The sequence below is a fragment of the Enhydra lutris genome, unplaced genomic scaffold (assembly GCF_002288905.1).
Source record: "Enhydra lutris kenyoni isolate GAN:26980312 unplaced genomic scaffold, ASM228890v2 scaffoldscaffold1, whole genome shotgun sequence".
NCBI classification, from domain to species: Eukaryota; Metazoa; Chordata; class Mammalia; order Carnivora; family Mustelidae; genus Enhydra; species Enhydra lutris.
In genome coordinates this window covers 45,500,978-45,506,977 of record NW_019154085.1, presented here as the reverse complement: position 1 = coordinate 45,506,977, position 6,000 = coordinate 45,500,978, and the positions used below count along the sequence as shown (strand labels likewise).

Sequence of the window (6,000 nt, the reverse complement as noted above, 5' to 3'; positions counted from 1 at the left end):
GTGTATGTGTGTGTGGTGTGTGTGGTGTGTGTGGTGTGTGTGGTGTGATGTGTGTTTGTGTGTAGTGTGTGTGGTTTGCATGGTTGTGTGTGTGGTGTGATGTTTTTGTGCTGTGGTGTGTATGTGTGGGGTGTGTGTGCAGTCCTAGGACAGCTCATCACACGGCGATTCTAGCACTCGCCTTTGTGATCAGGATACACAACTGTCCCACATCCAAAGGCCCCACTAGGGGGTGTAAGGGTCGCAGGAGCGCGAAGGCGGCCGTGCCTGCCCACGGCGTGCAGTGAAACCTGCACAGTGCGTCTTGCCGAGTCTCTCCGGGGGCCGCAGGGGCATCCCCTCCCACCCCACCCTGTGCCGTGGGACTGGCCAGCGAGCTACCAGGTGGGGAGCCCACCCATTGACCAGGCCATGCTCCCCACGAAGCCTCCTGTCTTCCTGTAAGGAGGGTCTGTCTTTCTAGTTGACCCTGCAGCCTGGAAACAGGGTGGGGGTTCAGACAGAAGGCCGGATGGAGTGGCAGAGAGAGAGACCCAGCGGTGGGGTCCCCAGACCACACCGGCTACCGTGTGTGCCACGGGGCTTGCTGAAGAAGATGTGCTGGGAAGAAGCTCAGGTGTGTGATGCCCAGACTTCAGAGACTTGTGGCTGTTGTAAGCCCAAGGTCATGAGTTCTGGTGGAAGGAAGGGGATAAGATTGCTGGGCACGAGTGTGTGGTCAAGGACTGCGACACCTGTTGGAAAGTTCATGCACCTGGGTGCTGAAGGGACTGAGGGTTAGGACAGGTGGGCCCCACACCTTACTCCAAGGTGGCAACTCGTGGCTAGGACAACTTCCCACCTGTCACCAGCTGTTCCGGGGGGCAGTGGGTGGCTGATCACCTAGTCCTGCAGGACCCCAGTCCTACAGAACCCGTGGCCAGTTTGCAATCAGCCCTGAACCAATAGCATCCTTCCCAGGAAAACCCCGAGCTTCGTTAGCGATTCCTTAAGACTGACTGGTAAGCCCTTTGGTCGCACGTGGTTTTTAGTGCCTAGCCCACCGCCTGATGCACATGGCGTGCGCACTTCTACGTCTGGAGAACAAACACAGAAATAACCAGAGAAACTTCATAACCCAAGCAGACAAGTCCATTCACCGAGAGCCCTTGATGGCTGCCCTGGGCGGGGGTGGGGGGTAAACTGAAGCCGAGATGGGAGGCTGGCAGGGGCCTGTGGGTGGGGAGGAGTCAGGAATGGTTTTACCAAGGAGGAGGCTGGGAGAAGGGTCACCGTGAGGAATTTCCCTCCAGGACAAGAGGTCAAGGACAGTCAACCCCAGGCTCTGGGACAATGATGTGGAAAGGTATGAAAACACAGAAGGATCTCTGATACAGTGACAGGTGACATCTTCAGCAAGGGGTGTGTGTGTGTGTGTGTGTCCCTGATCCTACTGGGCCCTGGGCAGCAGGAAGCTTCCTCCTGTCTCCGTACTCTCAGCTCTTTCCTTACAGACCCCCCAGAGAACTGCAGAAACCCCTGCCGAGCCAAGACAAAGGTCTGAGAAGACACACTGTCCCCGGAATTCGGGTGTTTTCACACACACAAACACACACGCATACACACTACTTTTCCTTCAAGCCCTGAACACTCCAAATCCATCTGCCTTTCTGAGTGGTCCCAGGCAGAAAGTCAAAGGTTGCTCTCTCTCGGAGAATGTGGTTGTAATTAGATAATTAATCAGGGGGGCAGCTAGGGAAAGCTGAATGGAAGCCTTCCTCAGAGAGGGAATAATTACAACCATTTTTGATATATGAGCTGTGCCAACCCTCCGAGGGGAAATACAGGATCATCCGTGAAAAGCCAAAAATGACAGCGGCCGTCCCCCAGCAGTGGTGAGCTTAGGGCTTTGCTGCATGTGCCCGCAGGGAGCAGCTTCATTAGTCTTCTTGACAGAGAAGCTGGGGGCCTGGGCCCCTTGATGTCACCCTGACCCCAACCATGTCTGCTGACACGGGCAGCGTTCTCGGCAACAAACACAAAACACCTGGGGCCCAGGGCTGCCTCCCGCATAGAACAGCCACCTGAAACCGTACGCATATGCCCTGTCTGGGGTTCACACTCTGCTTCTGTCTGCCCTGCAGGGAAGGGGGGTAGCGGGCAGAGTGGCAGGGCCGTGGCTACGCTGAGAGAGCACTTTTGCTCCTCTCTCCCACACCGGGACCTTGGGCACCAGTGCACAGTAAAGGGTCTTCACTGATTCTTATTTCCAGGACATAATCCAATAGGTGAAACACCAACACGAATTCTCCAAAAAGGGAGGCAGGGCGATTAAGGGGGCATTTATTATAAGGTCTTCTGTCCATCTACCCATGCACCCACCACCCATCCATGCACCCACCTACCATCCACACACCACCCACCCTTCCCTCCTACCTTCTATCCATCCATCAATCCATCATTCCACCCACCCTCAATCCCCCCATCCTTCCGTTTGTCCATTCATCCACCCCTCCTTCCTTCCATCCAACCACCATCTATGCATCTACGCACCCACCCACCCTTCCATCATCTCTCCACCATCCACCGTCCATCCATCTACCCATCCTTTCATCCATCTTCCTAACATGTATGGAGCTTCTATCGTGTGCCAGAAATATTTTAAAAAGCCCAGAAAAGAATCCGAGAAATCTAAGAGGGGAGAAGAAACATGTTTGGAAACAACTAGAACACAGAATAGATAGATAGGGACAACGTTTTTAACGGAAATGGCATTAAGACTCTGCAGCCAGAAAGGAAAGGGACAAAGCACCTTGAACTTCGCTGGACTGCTGAAAAAAACAGGGTACGGAATAAGGAGGGAAATAATAAGGACACAGATATGTTACCTCTGGTCACTACAGCACACACACACACACACACACACACACCCCTGGGATTTTGCCAGTGGAGGCTGGAGGGGCAGAACGTGAGGCTCAGGGAGCCAGGCCCTGCCCACACAAACCTAGGGGCATGGCCACGGAGGGCCTTGCTCTGGCCCTCACTGTCCCTTTAGGCAGGAAAGTAGAGGACTCTACCTCCACAGGACCCTGACATTGTCCAGGTCACCAAAAGGGGCTACCCCCTGCCAGCCATCTCCTGTAGCCACCTGTGTCTCTCTCTCCTTGCAGTCACTACACTGAAAACATCCGCCCCCCGCCCCCGCCAACTCTTGGGCTCCCAGGTGCACTGGGCTAGGGGGAATATGCGATCTGGAGGTGAACATTCATTGGTAGCTGACCACCTGCCCCCATGGGGTTCTTGCCCAACCCACAGGAAACAGCATCCCCACCCACCCCAGCATTCTTTGACCACCGTTCTTCAGCTGGGGCCCTCTGTCCCCTGGCTGAGCCCAGACACAGCCTCCTGGCAGTTTGAAGACGCCCCCCACCCCCACCCCAGGGTGGGCTGGAGGCACAGATCCCACCCACCCATGTCAATCTGACGGGCCCATAAATACGAGTAGAAAACAAGGAATGGTTCACATCAGGACCACGGTAGGGAAATCGGCGAGCTGAGCACTTCATGAATGGCCCGAGCACAGGGAACAAACTTTCAGAACGGAGGAATTCGTCATTTGGAGAGAAGCCAGGGGAGTCTGGGTGGATAAAATGAGGATACTCCATTTTCAAAGGGAAACACAGCCAGGAAACAAGGAACACACTCTTGGAAATCACAGAAAAGTATGGAAGCGGCATATTTTGCAAGAAATGGGAGCAAAATAGCAAAAGGACACTGATGAAAAATGATCAGTAAATCAGAGACTGACTCGCGGAGGTCTCCAGCATCTGAGCAAAAGACAAAGAATGTGGAAGGAGGGAGGAGACGCAGCCCCAGGCAAGATGCAGAGGGATATGTCCCTGTGCTTAGGGGAGACTGTCAGTCCCAGATTAAAAGGAACACAAAGTTCTGGGAAGAGCGACGGACAACATGGGCAGTCATGCCACATCACAAGGAAAGTTCTGGACTCCAAGAGTTCAGAAAACTTCCCACTGGCTTCCAGACATAAAAAGAGGCAGAAAAGAACCAGACCAGGAGAGCTTCCTGCTGGTGCCCGCGGACAGGCAATCCCAGGACGCCTGGGGTTTCTCTGGAAAAGGGTCCACGAACTGTGTGGGGGAGCAGGAGTCACAAGGCTAGTCATATACAGCTTCAGAAAATGTACCCCCGGGAGCCACTTCTGGGGACACACTACCTGGAAACGTCTTCCACCCAGAGGAAAGTACTTAGGGTCCCTATCTCTGCAAGTATGGCCACCAGTCACGGAACAATCACCCCATGGCAAGACAAACAGGCCAACAAAAACGCTGGTAGGAAAAGCCTCAGAGGCCGAAGGTACCTATGGGTCCCCAGGCACCCCACGCTCCCGCCTGCCCCACAGGCCTCAGGACCCCACGCCAGTCAGCCCCATCCATCCGTGATCACCATGCCCGCGATTTCGCACTCTTTTCCAAACTCACTCAAGAAAAGGGGGAAATCTGAATGTCTCAGTATTTGTGAGATAAGCCGACCAGGTTACGAAGACTCTGGAACCAGACTGTTTTACAAAAGCATTACACAGAATCTTCCAGAACCAGACTGTTTTACAAAAGCATTACACAGAATCTTCCAGAACCTTCCTATCTGTATTACTTAAGCTGTTCCAGTGTTTACAGATGAGAAAACACTTCCCATTTTATCTTATTTATTTTTCTTACGTGTTTATTTTGCCGAAGACTATTTTTTTAGAGCAGTTTTAGGTTCACAGCAAAACTGCGAGGCGGGTAAAGAAATAGTCCGTGTACCCCCAGCCCCCCACCATGCACAGTCTCCCCATAAAATGCCAACAAGACACGACTCTGACTCCTGTCCAAATGGCAGAAGAACCAAAGGCCAGGTCATGCCACCCGGGACCCTGAATGCAGAGACGCTGAGTAAGACATCGGCAAACCAAGTTGAGTCACGGATTTGAAGAACCCCTTCCATGCCACCCAGAAGGCTTTGCCCCAGGAAAGCCAAGCAGTTAACATTCGGAATTCTGGTGCTAGAAGGGTCATGAACCAGTAGCTCAGTACATACTGGGGCAGCAGTGCTGGGACTCGAGCATTCTGGAAGCTCCGGGAAATCAGGAACTGAGAGCTCAGGCCTTGAGCTGAATCCTGGTGCTGCCACTGTGGTCACTGCCACCTTGGGAAGGTGGCTTCAGCTCTCCAGGCCTCGGCTTGGGCATCTGTAAAAACACCCACTGAGGGCACCCTGAGACCACCAGCTCAAGGCTTACAGAGCTTCACTCCCATGCCAGCTTTGCGCTGGAGTCCACGTGACCTCCTCATTGTAGGCCTCTTTCCACAGAAGTTTATCGAGCACCTACTATGTGCCAGGGCTTGGTTTAAACCCTGGGGATCCATCTGGGGAAGAAACCCCAACCTGGCGCGACAAGGATGTTGGGCCCTGAGCCTCTTGTGTGCTGTGGCTTGGATCTCTGTAAGCCGGCATAGGTGGGACACGAAGTGGACACAGCTGTGCAGCCAGCCGGCAACTTCCACAATTACTCACCCTAAGGGAAAGGCAGCCAGGGTGCCAGCGACAGGCCCTAAAAACTCTGAGAAGGTCACCAGGCCCAGTGGAGGGGGGTTGCTCCTTCCCTCTTGCTGAAGGCTTTTCAGCGCTTTCCCAGAGCCGCTTTGCCCCTGGGGCTGTCTCCAGGACAAATGCCTTCTCCAGAGACAGTGGAAATAAGAGGTTTTGCTCTCAGAGGACAAAATCTGCAACTTCCTTCCAGGTGGGACCTGCAGGCAGCTCCAGGCAGGCCGCAAACAGACCACCCCTAGCACACGGCGCCAACACCTACAGGAGCCGTGCCAGGCTCACCTGGCAGATCAGAAAGGCAGAGATCCAGCCGCCCCTACGGGCCGCTGTGGGGGCCATACATGGGGGTCCCCAGCGGGGCCGGTGGGGACATCCTCATGGTTTAGTCCCCCTCCCCTCCCTGCCGACTTCTGT

At 54.2% G+C, this 6,000-nt stretch overlaps 1 protein-coding gene across 1 annotated transcript in view; it reads right to left on the bottom strand.

Moving 5' to 3' along the window:
* Positions 1-6,000, bottom strand: part of LOC111144886 (twist family bHLH transcription factor 2) — a 49,953-nt gene that overhangs the window by 1,662 nt on the left and 42,291 nt on the right. The window lies entirely within an intron of this gene.